The 18,690-nt window shown below is 42.8% G+C and overlaps 1 protein-coding gene across 1 annotated transcript in view; it reads right to left on the bottom strand.

The window, feature by feature from the left end:
• Window positions 1-18,690, bottom strand: part of MYO3B (myosin IIIB) — a 331,558-nt gene that overhangs the window by 299,422 nt on the left and 13,446 nt on the right. The window lies entirely within an intron of this gene.

Consider the following 18,690-nt stretch of genomic DNA (forward strand, 5'->3'; position numbering starts at 1 on the left):
TGCATATGTCTCCTTCCCCCCTCTACCCCCACTGACCTCTCCCAGGCCACTTCCACCCCCCAGCACATGCCCTCAGCCCCCTAGTTTTTGTGTCTACTGGTTATGTTTATATGCAGGCATACAAGTCTTTCGGTTGATCTCTTAACCCCCTCCCCTGCCTTCCCTCTGAAGTTTGATGGTCTGATCGATGCTTCTTTGTCTCTGGATGTGTTTTTGTTCATCAATTTATGTTGTTCATTACATTCCATAAATAAGTGAGATCATATGATATTTATCTTTCTCCAACTGGCTTATTTCGCTTCGCATAATGCTCTCCAGTTCCATCCATACTGTTGCAAATGGTAAGAGTTCATTTTAGAGCAGTGTAGTATTTCATTGTGTAGATAAACTATAGTTATTTAATCCATTCATACGCTGATGGGCACTTAGGCTGTTTCCAAATCCTAATTATTGTAAATTGTGCTGCTATGAACATATGAAGTGCATATATCCTTTCTGATTGGTGATTCTGGCTTCTTGGGATATAGTCCTAGAAGTGGGATTGGTCAATAACTTTAAAAAATGTGTCAGTTCAGTACAATAAGCATGCATTGCAACCCTCTAGAACAGCGCAAGAGGAGGCACAAGGGTGGCTACCTCACTGCATCTGCCCACACATCCTTTAAGAAAAGGCTTTGTCTGCATCCTTCACCTCATTCCAGCTGCTGAATCAACAGCAAAGAACACTCATTCTCAAAGATGCTTGCCTCCTGCACAAAATCCCCAGAAGTGGCCAATTGAGCAGAAAAAAAGTTGGAGGATGGATGTAGTTAACATACAATAGGAACTGCCCCCTCCCATTCCTTTTTCTAAGAAGTTCTGCCCCTTCTTCAAACCCCAACAACTGGATTGCATTTCAGCAGCAGCTGCCACTTCAGTAACTGGCCTGACAGCAGAACCAGAAAATGCTTGTCATTGCTTTGTTCCTCAATGGAACCTTGCAGGGAAATCTCTTTCTATCACTTTTTTTTCAGTGACACAGAAAAAGCCCTCCACTCAGACTCTGGTGGCTATCTAATGGGGTTTCGAGAAGGTAGAGTGAGCCAGAGGATATGGAGGGACAGGTGCACCTGTCTGATCTGAAATCTGCCTCAATGACCAAGGATGGCCCAAGGCTATGGGCAGATAGGAAGCTTTGAGTTCCTGTTGGTGAAGTGGTCCAAATATCTGTGAGATAGATAAGCACCGGGGAGAGGGGCAGCGAGATGGGCCTACCTACCCTCTTAGGCCATCAGAAGGTCTTTGGCTGTGACTGAGCAAAATGAGCCAACTGGGCAGCAGAGTGACAGATCTGGCATACATGTTAGCGGGAGTGCTCTTGCTGCTGTGCAGAGGATACATGAAAATGGGACACGAGGAGAATCAAAACCAGTTTAAGTGCTACTTGCAAGAATCCAAACTAGAAGCAGTGAGAAATAATCAGATTCTGATTATGTAATTTTAAAGGTAGAGCCATCAGAGTTGCTGACTTATAAGAAAGATGAGTTGAGGAAGAGGCAAGAGTGTTTGACCTGGGCCATTTCAGAATGGAATTGGTATTTAATGAGATGGGGGAGACAGTAGGAAAAGCAGGTTTGGGTTGAAAAGCAGGCTCTCCAGTAGGGACATACTAAGTTTGAGACACCTCTGAGACTTCCAGATGGAGATTTCATTTTAGCCAAATGACCTTGAGAATAAATGTGTGTTGGTTTGAGCCACTAAAAACAGTGTGACACCGTTATGGCAGTGACAGAACCTAGTACACCTGCTCTCTGCCAGACCCAGTTAACTAGACTTGCAAAACAGCAAATGTGTCTACCATCTTGCCTGAGACCAGGTGCCCTTCCTCCCATAATTGCCCTCTGCACTTCCTTCCGGTTTCTGAAATGAATAATGTTTCTCCATGTATCCATAACCTAGGTCTGACCTCAGCCCCACCCTCTGAATAGACTATCCTGGCATAGAATCTCCTGTCCTACTTTTAACACATTATTTTCAAACATGAATACAAGCTAAAGTTCAAATAACCTCAATTTCAAGAGCAGAGTCTATTCCATCACCCAATCATGTGATAAAATACACTATTTTTAAAGATCTCCAGAAAAAGGCTATCTAACACTGTTCCTTTCAGCAATGGCATTTCCTAATGTGAGGGACAAATCTAATTGCAGACATATCTACCAGGAAATAGTTGACCATTTTAATACATTCCTGTGAGGGAAAAAGAAATAAGAATCTATCCTTCCTCTACAAGAGCTACAGCCAACTGAAATGTAAAGTGAGCCTATAATAATTAAATGGCAACTACAAATGTCCTAAGACAGGGTATACTAGCATATCCAATACATGATACAGGCTCCAAATGCTAAGGATATTAGAGGGACACCACTGTAGGTTAAGCAAGACAATTAAGAGTGTCTACTCTCAAAGTCCATGACTTCCAGGAAGAAATTTAAATCCGCATCCAGCTACTTTAGATGGAACACAGAAGACAATTCCAAGAACCCATCCAAACATGGGAGTGGAGAGAGCCTAAGGTTTCTCAAGTGCTGTCATAAAATATTCATTTATCTGGTTTCAGCTTCTCTTTATAGATAGACACTATCTTCAGCTCAGTCTGATAAATAGAAAAGTATCCTTTGGCCAAATTCTATTCCCAAAACTCAGCTTTGAAGTGTGACAGAAAATTTCTTTAAGCTCAGTCTTCCAAAGAAATTTATAGAAAATTTCACTAGTTAAATAATTTACAAATAGCGTATTGAGTATCCGGGAGACAGGCATAGTGTTAGGTCCTAGGAAGAGAAAGCTAAATGCACACTTACTTTAATCTTCACAATCATTCTGTGAAGTAGGTGCAGGTGTAGAAACTGAGAATTAAATAAAAAATAGCTCACCCAGAGCCCACTGCTAGTCATTGTCAGCATTGTCAGGGACAGAATTAGAACCCAGGCAGAGGAGAAGCAAATAAGCAAATCATATCAGATAAGTACTATAAATAATGAAGACTACATTCAAGGAACAGTCTAAATATTAGCTTCTGCACTCATATTTTGACCAAACTAAATAGGTTTTTTTGTTGTTTTGTTTTTTTTTAGAGTTCTATTACATAAACTCCATCTTCCCTGAGGGAGTCTCTCCTTCAGGATTAGTTCTTATCAGGAGTAAACATGTGTGATGAGAATTAAAGAAGAACTCTAAGAGGATGCATTGAAGGTCAACACATCCTGGAATTGGATTCCCTATCAATCCAACACCAAAGTCAATGACTTCTTTAGGGGGAAAGGGGATCTCATTTTCCTTAGCTCAGCATTTTCATCTCTAGGTAGAATAAAGCTGAATTAGGAATGCATAGATGACTGATTGGTCTTTGGTTCCCTTCCCCCCACAAGAAGGGGACCTCTCAAAGAGCTCTCCGAATCAGTTGTTATGATGCTCCACTAAGAAAAGGCGAGAGTGGAGCAATGGTTTCCCACGTTCTCTAAGTCATATTAAAGGGATGGAGAGAGATGGTCATGGACACAGGTCCAGGACTCAAAATATCTCTCCTTTCATACTCCTCCACCTCACCTCTACCACCACGAAGAGCAGCCATGCCCAAGGCAAGTGCATTCTCTCCTTCACCTTGAGCCTTTGCTTCAGTCAGAGGAGTATAAATGATGTTGATTGCAATGGAATGAATGGAGATGATAAAATAGGTGTGTAAGAGCAGAAACCGGTTTGGCTCAGTGGATAGAGTGTTGGCCTGCGGACTGATAGGTCCCAGGTTCAATTCTGGTCAAGGGCATGTACATTGGTTGCAGGCACATGCCCAGTGGGGGGTGTTCAGGAGGCAGCTGGTCAATGTTTCTCTCTCATCGATGTTTCTAGCTTTCTATTCCTATCCCTTCCTCTCTGTAAAAATTCAAAAATATATATATTTTTAAAAATGGGTGTGTAAGCCAAAACCGGTTTGGCTCAATGGATAGAGCGTCGGCTTGGGGACTAAAAGGTCCCAGATTTGATTCCGGTCAAGGGCATGTACCTTGGTTGCGGCACATCTCCAGTAGGGAGTGTGCAAGAGGCAGCTGATCAATGACTCTCTCATCAATATTTCTAACTCTCTATCTCTCTCCCTTCCTCTCTGTACAAAATCAATAAAATATATATATTTTTTAAAAATAGGTGTGTAAGAGAATTCAAGGGAAGTGTTTCAGGACTTGGAGAAGGCTTTAATATGGGCAATTTTGTGGAAGGGATACACCAAGAAACACTGATATTTTGATCTTGGGTGACCAGGGGAATAATGGTGCCATTTACAATAACAGAAAAGTCAGGAGAAGTCAGTTTGATAGGCAGTATATAAGTTCAAACTGGGTCTGAGCTCTACCCCTATCCAAGTATAGAAAAAAAATCACTGTGCTAATAGGACCTCAATGTCCCTTCTGCCCCCTCCCACCCTGCCACACACACACACACACACACACACACACACACACACACATAGATACACTAAGAAAAAATTCCGTTAAGATCAGAAGCAGAATGCACCAAAGGGTAGCAATAAAATACTGACATGTTTCCAGTGATTACCTAAAGTTTTGTATTATAGTAAATGTATTTTACATTTCAGAACTCTGTAGATTTTTAACTTTCCATTGTTGGCTGTCAACATAATTAGTCAAAATGGGCAGTTTTAATTCACAGATATAAGTACCAGAAGCAGATACCAGGTTGTATATCAGAACTTGAATAAACTCGTATATTTATCTTAATCCAGTGTGGTGAATAGAGAACCTAGTAAATGTCAATTCACAAAGCACAGATTCTCCAAAGTTGAATTTAAAGTCCACATCATGTTGGAGGTTGATATGAAGAGGATGTATTTTCTAGAATATTCCACAAGATGTGTATCTGGACTGTGATAAAAATGTTTAGTGTATCTTGCAAAGGCTAAAAGCATAGCAGTAAATGAATCAAAATAGAGACTGAGTCCTGCTGTAGTGTATCGCTAGTGGCCAAATGGCACCAAGATGAAAATACTGTCTTGTGAGCTCAGTGAGTTTCAGGGACATATAAACCCCACATGCTTCTGCAGAGTCACCTTTAATAGTCTTTGGTATGGCAATAAGGTTTATACTGTTTCTGAGTTTGTTATTAAATATATATATATATATATTTTTTTTTAATTGACTTCAGAGAGGGAGAGAGATAGAAACATCAGTGATGAGAGAGAATCATTAATTGGCTGCCTCCTGCACTGCCCTACTTGGGGGTCGAACCTGCAACCCAGGCATGTGCCCTGACTGGGAATAGAGCTTTGAGCCCTTGGTTCATAGGTTAACACTCAACCACTGAACCATGCTGGCTGGGCTGTTTCTGAGTTTCAATGAATAATTTTACCTATTTGATGTTAATCTATCATTAACCTCATCATTTATTCTGTTTTAGAGGGGCCAAAGCCTTGATGAGCTCATCAAAATGACCCCTGAAGCAAACAGACATAACCCAGGGTAAAGATTTTGTTCACATTAACTTGCGGTCCTCATCAGAGAAGCTATATTGAAAAATTTTTGGATTCAAATTTAAAAAGTCTGAACTCCATTATTTACCAGCTGGATGCCTTAGCTAAGTCCCTTCTTTAGTTATAGGGACCTCACTTTCTAGATGTACAAGTGACAAGGTGGGAATGAATAATCTCTACTATCTCTTCCAGTTCTAATATTCCATGACTTCATGATTCCCACATAAGTGATTCTGGTGTTGTATCTCAAACTGAAAGGCTAACCTCTCCACGCAATTAGCTAGAGTAAACAGTAGATGGTTCTGGGTATTAACTAGATGGCTGGAATCTTGGGGAGTTTTGTTAGCAATATTTTGTAGACGTTCTTATGGTCTATAAAGAGAGGCTGGTCGCTGTGATAATGCCTCCACTAAGGAAGTTTACCTTGTTTCCTCGAAAATAAGACAGTGTCTTAGATTAATTTTTTCTCCCAAAGTTGCGCTAGGTCTTATTTTCAGGGGATGTCTTATCTTTCCATGTTCTAGGTCTTATTTTCGGAGGATGTCTTATTTTCGGGAAAACACGGTAGCTCCAGCGACAGCAATTGTTTGGATGCTGGTTAATGGGGCATGTTCAGGTTCCCACCTTGAAATATGAATGTATGGCTTCTCTAAGTACACTTACACTCACTCTGCTTAGTTTAGGAAAACTAGAAGCACTAATGGTCTGACACTAGCAATAGCTATGCACAAGCAGCCTCAGTGCCCATGCCAATAGCTATTTTACCCAGAGGAGGGCTTGAGCCTCACATACGTCGATCAGTGCCACATTGGCTGCCAAAAACTTTCCTTTCTGGAGGGGAATGAGGGCAGTAAGTTCTCATTAACAGATTAACTCTACTGTCTTTGGAACCAAGAGTAGCAGTCAACGTTGTTTGATTGCAGGGCAGTTCTCTTTAGCCTTCTTCAGAATAACAAGTTCCAAAATTCCGAACTTTCTAAATCTGCCCCAGTCCCTCCTTCCTGCCCCACAGAGAGCACATTCCTCCCCTCTCCCGAAGGAGTGTGCAGGGGGAAACTGCACCCGAAACTTGATAACACAACTGCTTAGACACATCATCTCCTCATCCACCGCAGGCCTAGCCAGAGGAGTTCTGTGGAGGCCGGCTGGCCCTTCCCCAGCCTCCAGCTAGGACAGGCAGAGAGACAACTGTCAGTAGCTCTTCCCTCTGGCTGCCGAGAGAAAATCCCCGAGGCAGGCATCTTCGTTTTGGTTTGGCCACCCCCTCACTGGAGAACTTCAGCAAGTTATTTAGTCTTCCTGCACCTCTTCTTCCCATGCAAACTGAGCAACCCTCTCTCAAGGGCCTTGTCTGACACACTGTCTATGACAAGGCTGCTTCCCAAATGGTACCACAATGTGAGTGGTAGATGGCAATGGGCCATTGCTGTATTGGTAATACTATCTATTTTTTTTACTTGCTACTTTGAACCTTTTTGTATTTTCTAAAATGTCTACAGAACGAGTGAATTATTTCTATAATAAAAAGAGCAAACTTTGGGGGTTTTGTCTTGAAAAAGTAAATAAGTATGGAAAGGTTTGCCTTAACTTTCAAGGGTGTATTTCCCTCCTCCAGAGTCATTTGTTGGCAGTTGGGATTCTTCATCAACAAGTTGGCAGGTTAAAGATGGCGTCTTGATTATAAATTTAGGTTCCCATGAGATTCACGCAAGAGAATGAAAGAAATTCCCTTCAGAACTATATCCTTTCCTACTGGAAGCATAAGGCTAAAAAGGGTAGTACTTTCACTTTCTCAGGCCTTCATGACCCCGTGAAATGCCACATGGTTACAATGTCATTTCAGCCTAGACCAAGGGCAGGGCTTAGGCTAAAGCTACCAAGATAGGAGTGAGATTCATCTTCTACCTCTTACAGAAAGATCTGGGCTTATATGAGCCTGAGAGAACAGTCTCTCCTCATCTCCAGGTCTTTGTTATCTGAGAAGCTCACCTTTATTAGATTGGATGTGAATGGGGATTTTAAAAATAAGTCAACACATGTTCTCTGGTATCAGAAAACCTAGGTTTCCCTAACAAGTTATTTAACTGGAGCCATTTACCAAATTATATATCAAAGAACCACTGAGATAAAAATCTCTTTTAAGAACATGATTTTAATCAATACTTTCAAGCAAATAGTATTATAATAGCACTATCTACTATAAGGAAAAATATGTTTTACTCATATAATAATTTGTTAAATTTAAAAACAATAACTTTACGCAGACTATTTCATTTTCTCACTAATGTTTTAAAATGTCATTAAAAATGCAATTACGTTTGCCTTATATGTTCTAACTTGTCACCTTATTAGAATTGATCATGTGATCCAAAATAACCAAAGGCCAAAATTAAAATTTCATTCAGTACATAGTCGAAATGCTGTTGTGTCAAGAGCTAAATTCAGCTTTAAAAAGAGGATAAGCAAACAGACCTAAAGCTAATACTCCTTGGCTGACCTTGAGTCCAAAAATACAACCACAAACTGTCAAATAAGATGGGCGGAAAGGCAGGAAGGCAAATAGGATTCTTAATTTTGTTTATGTAATTCATGAAGCATAATTGATAAATGTTACTGATGATAAAGACTTCTAAAATAGAACTGCTCTGGAATTAGAATTGCAATTATAAATACAGTATTCCAATGGCAAATATTATTCATCAGTTTTTACAAACATTTTACAAACATTTTTAAAGCATTACAAGCTGAGATACTGAAAAAAACAATGAAATATCTTCCTTTGGATGAAATCTAACCTCAAGAGAAGATATATTTGAGATTTGTTTGAGTGTTTTTGCAAAGGGGATGTGGACTAATATAACTGAAATTAATTGGGGGGGTAGTTCTTTCATAAAACTCAACTTAAGGCTAGAATTGAGTCTATATGGTGCACACTAAGAAATTGTCAGAAATAATTTAAATTATACTGTTATGAAATTCAGAAAGTTCTCTAATGAAAATAAAATATGGTGTTCTACAGACTTTTCTCAGGGTTGTAACATTCAGCTTATGACTTTAAAGAAATCAAACAAGCTTTGAATTAAAAACACAGAGTACGCTCCCACAACACCAACTTCCCACCACGGCTGGTGGAGGGCAGAAGGGGACTGGAACTGGGGGTGAGGCCAGCACACAGCACTGATTTTTGCACGTAAATTCCCTGAAGCCCTGGGAGTGTGTCACTTATACTTAACCATATGGTAAGCCTCGTTCTCAAACTCAGGACCAATGTCCACAGAATTCCCCCGGGAAAGGTAAATCAATGAGCCCAAATGCTTATATTTGTCCTTCATACTCAAAAAAAACTCTGAAGGAGCACATTTGGAGACCCAGGATAATGTCACTGCTCTCCCTGCTCCAGCAGCTTCCCCACCAGAGATGGATGCTGGAAGGGACCTTTGAATTCCTCAGTTTAACCCCCTTATTTCACAGAGGAGGAGACTGGGGTCCTGGGGGGAGGGGTTACTTGTTTAGAGCCATATAGTTGGTATGTGGCCAAATCAGGAGTGAGGTTTATGGTTCTATTAATACCTCTACCCTCCCAAGTGAGGCATCTCCTCAGGTTCTTTTTTGTTGTTTTGTTTTTATTTGTCATTTGACATTCAATATTATATCAGTTTCCGGTGCGCAGCAGAGTGGTTAGACATTTACATAATTTACAAAATGAATGCCCCCCATAAGTCTAGTACCCACCTGGCCTCATACATAGTTATGACGATATAGTGACTATATTTCCTATGCTGTGCTTTACATCCTCGTGCTATTTTGTAACCGCCAATTTGTTCTTCTTCATCCCTTCACCTTTTTCACCCAGTCCCCTAATCCCTTCCCATTTGGCAACCATCAGTTTGTGCTCTGATCTATAAATTTGTTTCAATATTGTTTGTTTACTTTCTTTTTTAGACTCCACATACAAGAGGAATCACGTGGTATTTGTCTTTGTCTAACTTACTTTGCTAGGCGTAATTCTCTCTTGGTTCATCCATGTTGTCACAAATGGTCAGATTTCATTCTTTTTTTTAAAAAATATATTTTATTCATTTTTCACAGAGAGGAAGAGAGAGGGATAGAGAGTTAGAAACATCGATGAGAGAGAATCATCAATCAGCTGCCTCTTGCACACCCCCTACTGGGGATGTGCCCGTAACCAAGGTACATGCCCTTAACCGGAATCGAACCCGGGACCTTTCAGTCCGCAGGCCAATGCTCTATCCACTGAGGCAAACTGGTCCCAGCAGATTTCATTCTTTTTTTTTATGGACAAGTAATATTCTATTATACCCATATACCCCATCTTCTTTATCCATTCGCCTTACTAATGGCATTCCGTTACCTGCATATCTTGGCTATTGTAAATAACGCTGCAATGAACATATGGATGCACGTATCTTTTTTAATGTCTTCAGATAAATACCCAGAAGTAGAATTGCTGGGTCTTAAGTTCTATTTTTTCATTTATTTTAGAAACCACCATACTGTTTTCCATAGTAACTTGCACTAATCCTGGGAATTTTTATAAGACAAAGAATGATGGGTCATTGCCAAAGAGACTTCACGTTCCAGCAGCCAAAGCCACAGTAACTCCCATATACGAGCACATGAGCACCCGCCGTTTAAGCAGATATAGTCCTGCCATCTCTCACCTCCTCTGTCCCCTCACTTTCCCTTCCTTGCCAACGAGTACCCCACTTCTCCCAGAGTACATTTAAGGAAAGAACCAGTAGGAGTCCTACAATTCCGTTCATTTACAGCTTGTTAGGTCAGGTATTATTACCCCAGGTAAAGAAACAGACTCAGAAAGGTTAGAGAACTTGTCCTAAGTCACACAGCTAGTGGTCATAGAACTGAAGCATGAGCCCACAGTAAGAAACTAGTGAGGGGAAATGTTTCTCTCCTCCACAACACATTCTTTAAAAGGGGAAATAGCAAATCAAACAGAATATCTGAGTGTTCCCACATGGTCATAACGCCTCATCTGCAAGCAGTCTCTGGATTCTGTCCTCCCTCCAGCTGATGTCACCATGCAAACCAGGATATGCCCTTGGGAACGCCATGCATTCCCATCAATGAGTTATTTCCTTTAACTTCCTAAAACTAAAGAAGGTGTGGAAAAAACCTGGGGTATAAAGAACACGTGAATACTAGCCTGCCCACCCCCACCTGCCCCTGCTTTGACCCTCTCCCCCACACACACACCCACTCACCCCCGCCTCAAGGCTCCTCTGGGGTCCCGTTCCTAATGCTGACTGCCCACCCGCCTTTGCTTTCTTCTGACAGCCCAGCAACCACCAGTCAGAGGCAGAGTTTGGCTTCGGTGTGGATTCCCTCTCCTGGGGCTGAGCCCTGTGCCCTGTGCAGGGTAGAGGAGGGTCTGAAGCATCAGATAATTTGGGACTTGGAGCTCAGGAGGAACGGAGGCTGGCTCTGACATTCCTTCAGCAAACACTTGTGCCCCTACGGGAACAGCATCGGTTCTTCCTCTTCGATGGATGAAGAGGGGAAACAGCAAGATGGGTGGGAGGACACGCTGGAAAGTTCCAAATGCTCAAGGAGGCCATTACTTGGACACTCCCTGCTTAGTACTGAGCAGGGGTGGGAGGGAGATAAGGGCCTCCTCACGTGCTTCTGCCCCTCTGGGGGCTTCAGCCCTATATTTAGTCCCACCAGGAGGAGAGTGATGACATGTCACCACCCCCTCCAGGGCCAGCCTCCCACCTCCACACTGACACATGACATATGACTCAATCGCCCCACAGTGTTCCAGCTCAGAAGGGAGCTATCGCTGGAGCAGAAGTTAAAAGTTAGGGCTGTACCCAGTCATTTCGCCTTTGCCCTGGGCCCTTCACCCGCCAGGAGACAAGCGCCTGGGCTGTGCTTCGGGGCCCTGGAAAGCAGAACCACTCTGGGAAGGCAGGCAGGGTCCGCTTCTTAGAGGGACATGACTGGCAGAGGGGTCCCAAGACAGCCAAGAAAGAAGACCCTAAAGGCTCAGCAGTGTCATCACTGGCCCTTACTGGGAGCTGAGGGAGATCTGCCTTCCTTCCCTAAGCAGCACCAGACAGAGCCAGGGAATGGGAGTGCTGGGAGAGGCGTTCCCCCAGGACAGTAAATGTTCTCCGAAAATTCGAGGGGACCTTGGAGGCAGAGACAAACAAAGCCGATCTCGTCTTCTTACAGAAGAGAACAGGGTAGGGAGGGATGGGGTCCAGGCAACACGTGCCCCCTTTTTTAAAGCATGGCACTGTGCCAGACACTTTCAGTGCATCAGTGCGTTTTGTCCTTTGATGCTGTTTTTCTTTTCCTTTTCATTCTACCGTTTTTAACTTGTTCCCATCTTACTGCTCAGCGATATTCAGAGACATGCACCGGTTGGTTCTGGATTAGGGGCGTAAGCAGGTATATCTACAAAGCTGTACCCAGGTCTGACTCCAAAATTTGTTCTCTTAACTTTTCTACCAAAACTAATGCCGTATTAAAATAAATTCACTACAATCACTTTTTAAAAATAAATGGCAGAACTAAAGCTAAAATCCAAACCTCCTAAGTTCTAGTCTAAAGATTTGTGTTATTTTGTTTTTCCAGGTCCTTCTTTGGAGAAGTAATTACATTGACTTCTAGCGTCATGTTGGAATATTACATTTTCCTCAACATATTAGAAAGGATAATCCTTAATTTAAAATAATTTAAAAATTGGAGAAAAACAATTTACATCTTGTCAGGTACACTGGTGGTCACAAATAAGTTGCTCTAGTACAGTGGTTAAGAGAGAGGATTTTGCAACTAAATTTCTGGGTTCAAATCCTGGTGACACCACCTACTAACTTGTCCAAGGATAAGAACCGTGCTTTCTGTGATGTATTTATCTAAAACATTAGACTAGAAATAGCACTGACTTTATAGGGTTGTTGTGAGGATTACAAATGAATTAATTCACAGAAAGCACTTAGTGTTGGGCATATAGTAAGCACTCCATAAATTCTCACTCTTATTTGAAAACCAACCCATAGTTAGAGCTTAGGGAACAAAATGGTAATGATGGCAATAATATTTCAGCTCTGTCTTTTATGGCTTTTTCAGCCCTTTGACACAAAACATCTCATTTGTCATCTCTAGTCCTGGCAGTGCCAAAGAAAATAGCATCGTTGTATCGTTTAGCTAGGAGTGCCATCATTAATGAAGGCAAGAGTGGTTGCAAAATGCCTGCTTTGGTGTAAGCTGGTTGCTATGGCAACCATTCCCTGTCAAGGACCCTTTGTCAGGCAGAGAGAGCTGTCACAGCACATCTGTTTCTCTGCTCAGCTGATTAGCTCTTGTTTGCAACAAGAAGCAGATGGAAGTAAAAATGAAAAAAAATAAATTTTTTAAAAAGCAAATGTTTGTTTTATCCACAAAGTCTGCTTTCTAATACAAAAACAGACCTTTGGCTGTTTTATAAGATGGCAAGATCCTTAATAGATGGGCTGCTTCTCCCATTGGTGAGATTGCAAGTGTAGTCAACCTATAAATTATAGGTGATAGGTCCCTTCATGCACATCTTTTTAATTATGTGTCTCACACGCCAGTATCAGAGTATTCTTACGCCACGTCTCCGCATGTCTTTGTTGTATGAGCTGTCTCAGCACACATGTTCCACACAGAACATCCCATAGGAACACATGAAAGCAAAAGAGGACAAGGCCAGGGGGGACCTGAATTCTGGGCCACGTCTGCCCTGAAGTAGCATGGAGAGCATCCTCGCCCTGTTTCAGTTTCTTCATCTGCAAAATGGGGCTTGCATTCTCAGGCTCTCTGAAAAGCAAAACAGCCCCCGTGCTCCCTAAGTTTGCAAATTTGTTAGGCACGATGTTTCCTACACCTCTTTGGGCCTCATTTTCCTCGGTGATAAAATGGAGAAAATAAATCTACGATAGAGAGCTGAGAATAAAGTACTGTAAAACAATGTGCTGTAAAGGCACCTTTCCCAGTTCCTGGTGCACTAGTGGGTCCTTAGTAAGTGCAAGTTCCTTCCCACTGCCCATTGCTTAGCAGGCACAACGTTCTACTCTCTGACCATCAGCGGGCTCAGGTGCTGGAGCTGGGCTTTGGTTCCCTCTCGCCAGGCCTCACCCCTGCGGTTACCGGACCATGAAAAGGTCTGGGTGTTCCCGGGAAACAGACACGCACCTCTGGGGGCTGAGAAACACTTCTGGGCAGCAGCCATTTCCCATCCAGAATAGAAGATTCTAACAATCAGCACGGCCACACCAGTGCATATAATTAACTTTAAGGTCTGACTCCAAAGGTATGTTATTTTAACATAGTCTACACATGTCCTCAATGAAAACAATAATGGTAACGTTGGTTAACCTTGTCTTGGGTTCCAGTGATTTACAAACATTCAGTTTAATATATTTTTTTATATTTTATTGATTTTTTACAGAGAGGAAGGGAGAGAGATAGAGAGCCAGAAACGTTGATGAGAGAGAAACATCAACCAGCCTCCTCCTGCACACCCCCCATCGGGGATGTGCCCGCAACCAACATACATGCTCTTGACCGGAATCGAACCCGGGACCTTCCAGTCTGCAAACCAACGCTCTACCACTGAGCCAAACCGGTTTCAGCCAAACATTCAGTTTAATTCTTACATATGTGTGATGGTAGGAAAGGATCGACTACCCTTAAGCCCCTGCCATAAAAAAAATACATATAAACATAAATTAAGTTTGTATCCCTTTTTGCTACAGACCAGGATATTATCTGGCATAAGTCTGATGGCAAATACTAGCTGAGCAATACCAATATGTCGGTGGGCGTGGGTTGTTTTGAAAATCCCTCAGTTCAGTGAGTTACAGCCTACAGATTTCCGTTACTACTACCCACTTATCCACTTGGTGTCCCTGGGCACTTAGCTTGGCAGAGCCTTGGGTCCCATATGCGTAAGATCAATGCAATGATGCCTAACTGGCATCCTCACAGGTAGGTGTGAGCACTTAAAATATAACATTCAAAGTTCCATGCAAATGTCAGACACTGTTATTCCTATTATTTACTATAAGAAATTGGGTGTCAGGAGACAATGGAAGAGAAAAGAGACAATAACATGGCTAACGGAAAGACTGTGTGAGTGTGAGTATAATATAGATAGATTTAGACAGAGAGAGGGAGAGAGAACGAGAGAGAGAGAGAGAGAGAGAGAGAGAGAGAGAGAGAGAGAGAGAGAGAATACATGTATTACAGGCTGAACTCACAAGCTGGGAGACCAGAGGCTCAATGTACACAGAAGGTTGAGGGAAGTAACCTGGGTCAGACATCTCAGGAGATAATAATAATAATAATACAATAATAATAATAATAATAATAAATGCCAGAGAGCAGGTAGGACAGCACAAAATTCTGAAGGTGTTGAGGGCCTATGTGGGAAGGCAATTTGTTATGCTTGGTACATTCAGAAAGAACTGTGTATGCCTCAGACACCTAAGGGGGGGGGGAGGGAGAGAGAGAGAGAGAGAGAGAGAGAGAGAGAGAGAGAGAGGGAGAGAGAGAGAGAGAGGAAAGGCTGAGCTCTCAAACTAAGCCAGCACCTGTAACATGCAGATCTGTAGGTATCAAATGACTGGCTGATTAACTTGGGATTTGGAATTATTTACTATAGATGAGAGCTGCTAAGTATTCAGAGAGTTGTTTGGGATTGGATTGTGTCGGGGGGGGGGGGGGGGAAAGATGTGTTAAAGTGCAAACCCCCATACGTCAGAATGTGAACTTATTTAGAAACAGGGTTTTTGCAGATGGAATTCGTTAAGATGACATCATAACGAATGGACCCTAATCCAAACCAACAGGTGTGCTTACAAGAGCAAGGCGTGTGCAGACAGACACGGGGAGAGCGCATGTGACCACGAAGGCAGACAATGGAGCTTGGCTGTGGCAACCCAGAAACCTGCCAGCCAGCGGCCAGAAGCTGGAGAGGCAAGGAAGACCCTAGTCACTTTAGAGGGAACAGCCCTGCTGACACCTTGATGCCGGGCTTCTAGTCTCCATGAGACAATAAATTCCAGTTGCTTCAAGCCACCCGTTCATGCTCCTGAGTCCTGGCAGTCTAGGGAACTAAGACAGACTGGGCAAGGCTTCGGCCCCAGGACAGGAGGAGAACCCTCTCAGCTTCTCCCCTGGCCATCAGAGCAGCCCCACAAGGTGCAAGGCGGCATCGCTTTGTGCCTGCACCTGCCTGCGGGCTGTTGGAACGCTCAGCCACCCCTGCCCCTCACATACTCACAGGCGACGTTGTCATAACCGCCGAGTCAGCACCTAACAAGGACGCCACGCAGCTCGCAGGGTGACACAAGCAAAATGAAGAACCTGAGGTGTTGATGGTTTACGGGGCTGCTGAATCGATTGGCTCTGGAATCACTGATCTCTACCCTTACTTGAGAACTTTAATTTCCTATTGGGTAAGTCATTTTGTTCAGGTAATCTGTTCCATACATAGTTTCTACATTGCCCATTTTTCTTTCCCTCTTAAAATAAATCTTTCCTACCGAAACCGGTTTGGCTCAGTGGATAGAGAGTCAGCCTGGGGACTGAAAGGTCCCAGGTTCGATTCCAGTCACGGGCATGTACCTTGGTTGTGGGCACATCTCCAGTAGGGGGTGTGCAAGAGGCAGCTGATTGATGATTCTCTCTCATCAATGTTTCTAACTCTCTATCCCTGTCTCTTCCTCTCTGTAAAAAATCAATAAAAAATATATTTAAAATAATAATAATAATCATCATCATCATCTTTCCTGTGTCATACATAGCATGCTACTGACATAGCCAGTTTGTTAAAAAAAAAAAAAAAAAATTGAACTGATCTGGACTTTAACATTAACCCTTTTCCTGGGCCACACAGTATTTCCCCACAGCATTGTTTCAAAGTACGATCACACACAGTCCTGGGCCACGCCTAGGATTTTTCTCCGCCTGCATTGCTGAGAGGACACTGATTTTACCCAGCATTTTTCGTCTTTAGTAGTATCCAAATGAGGCAGTGAGAGGAAATAAGTGGAAAATGTTAATCATATGAGAGCCCATTCAGGCTGCAGCTTCGAGCTGCCCCAGTGAGCTGTGCACTTGGGCCTCTCGTCAACAACTGATTGTGGGGTGGTCACATCTCATTAACTGCCTGGTTTGTAGCGCAGCCTGTTTGAATTAAATATTGCAGTTACCCCAGCTGGTGAGACAAAAATGGAAATGGGAATAGAAAAAGAAAATTTGGTTCAATATCTCAAAAAATAAAATAGAATCAAGGATGTTTCCGCTGCATTTTCAACACAGAAGCACTGGTCGCCTGCAATGGTTTCATTCCTCTGACAGTGGCCTTGTGTGCATTGCTGTCACAATTAATCTCACTAGCAGTTGCTCACACAGCAGAAGCGGAAGCACAGTAAGGCCAATATGCCATCACATCGAGGGGAAGCGGAGTTTGCCACCCCAAAACATGCCTTTTGGGATATTGATTTCTGTTGGTTTTTAAAAATCCAACTACTCAGAAAGAAACTTGAACCTCCTCTCACAACTGCCTCAAAGGCATTTAGATAGACAACCGCTCCAGAAAAAGATAAAGCATCACAGAAAACTACAGTTTAACCTGAACGAGGTAGACAGGGAGGAACCTGGCAAGGCCCATTTGTTCAGCCCTCTCTGTGTCCCCCTGTGACTCTGAGAACACCAGCTTCCTGTGGATTAGAAGAGAAACGCCATCTTCCTGGTTATGTCACCATTTTTGAGCTGCGTAGCCTCAGTTATAATTTCCTTTAATAATTGCTCCGCGGTTAAAGTATCTGCCTGTGGATTGAGGGGTCATGGATTCACTTCTAGTCAAGGGCACATACCTCAGTTGCAGGTTCAACCCCCAGTCCCAGGAGGGCACATGCAGAGGCAGCCAGTAGATATATTCCTCTCACATCAATGTTTCTCTCACATCGATGTTTCTCTCTGTGTGTCTCTCTCCTTCCTTTCCATTCACTCTATAAAAATCAATGAAAAATATGCTCAGGGGGACTTACCAAAAATTAGTTCATTAGTGAGTTAATTAAAAATTCAGAAAAACTTGCTAATACCAATGTCATAAAGTTATCCTCAAACAACCCTCCAAATTCATCTCCTCCTTTGGCTGCTTTAACAATGGATTTGTTCCTCCAACAGATGCTTATGAGCACCTACCTACTCTGTGCCGAGCGCTGTACTGAGCGCTGGCTGTCCCACGTCCCTGCCAGAGCATAGAGCCCAGCTGGCAGACCTGCCTGCTACCAATTCCAGTAGGATGCCCCCCCCCCTCCGGTGCTGACCGAAGGTGTGAGGACTGCGTGGTGATTTAGGAGGAGGAGCCTCAGTGTCAGCCAGGGATCAGGGGAGGTTTCCTGGGGGAAAGATGCTTGAGCTGAAACTGAGGAAGGAAATTCCAGGGTTCTCAGGGCCACTCCGGACAACATTACAATACACAAGAGGGCCTAAGGGAATAATATATCAGGATGAACTTGGAGAATTACTTCGTGTTCACTACTGTTGGAGTAAGTTGGAGAAAAATAACCTGAGATGAGGCTGATAGCAAGGTAAGGGTTGGCACTGCAGGGCTTTGTTCACCGTTTTGATTTTGTACTGTGGTGTTTCTCAAAGTGGGGTTCATGAGATCCCTATGAAAATTTTTGTTTTGTGTTCCCCCCTCCCCCAATGATAATTGTATTAACAATAATAATGTTGGAGGGATAGTGGTAAAAACACGTTCCAGATCATCTGGGTGACCATTGGCCACACAGTTTCAGGGATGAGACTTACGGTTATTGTTAAGCGGGCACCAAGCCAGAGATGTACCAGCGAGAGGCCAAAGGAGGTCCCGTTTGAACAGAGAGCACCCCAGCTGAAACAAAGTGCCGGTGAGACGAGGTCTCCACATGGGACAGGGTAGTAAGTTTGACAAAACAACTTAAAATAATCTGCGCTGTCAGGCTCTGAAACATAGTCACTTTGCAAAGGACAACAGAGTTTCCGAAAACGATGTCAGTAAATGAGAGGTGCTTACTTAAATGTTGCTGGGTTTGTCGTTTTTTTCATAATACATTTTTCTTTTCGTTTTACAGTTCTATGAGTGTAAGTGATTAGGAGTTTAATTTTTA

This window comes from Pipistrellus kuhlii, unplaced genomic scaffold (genome assembly GCF_014108245.1).
Source record: "Pipistrellus kuhlii isolate mPipKuh1 unplaced genomic scaffold, mPipKuh1.p scaffold_m20_p_7, whole genome shotgun sequence".
NCBI lineage: Eukaryota > Metazoa > Chordata > Mammalia > Chiroptera > Vespertilionidae > Pipistrellus > Pipistrellus kuhlii.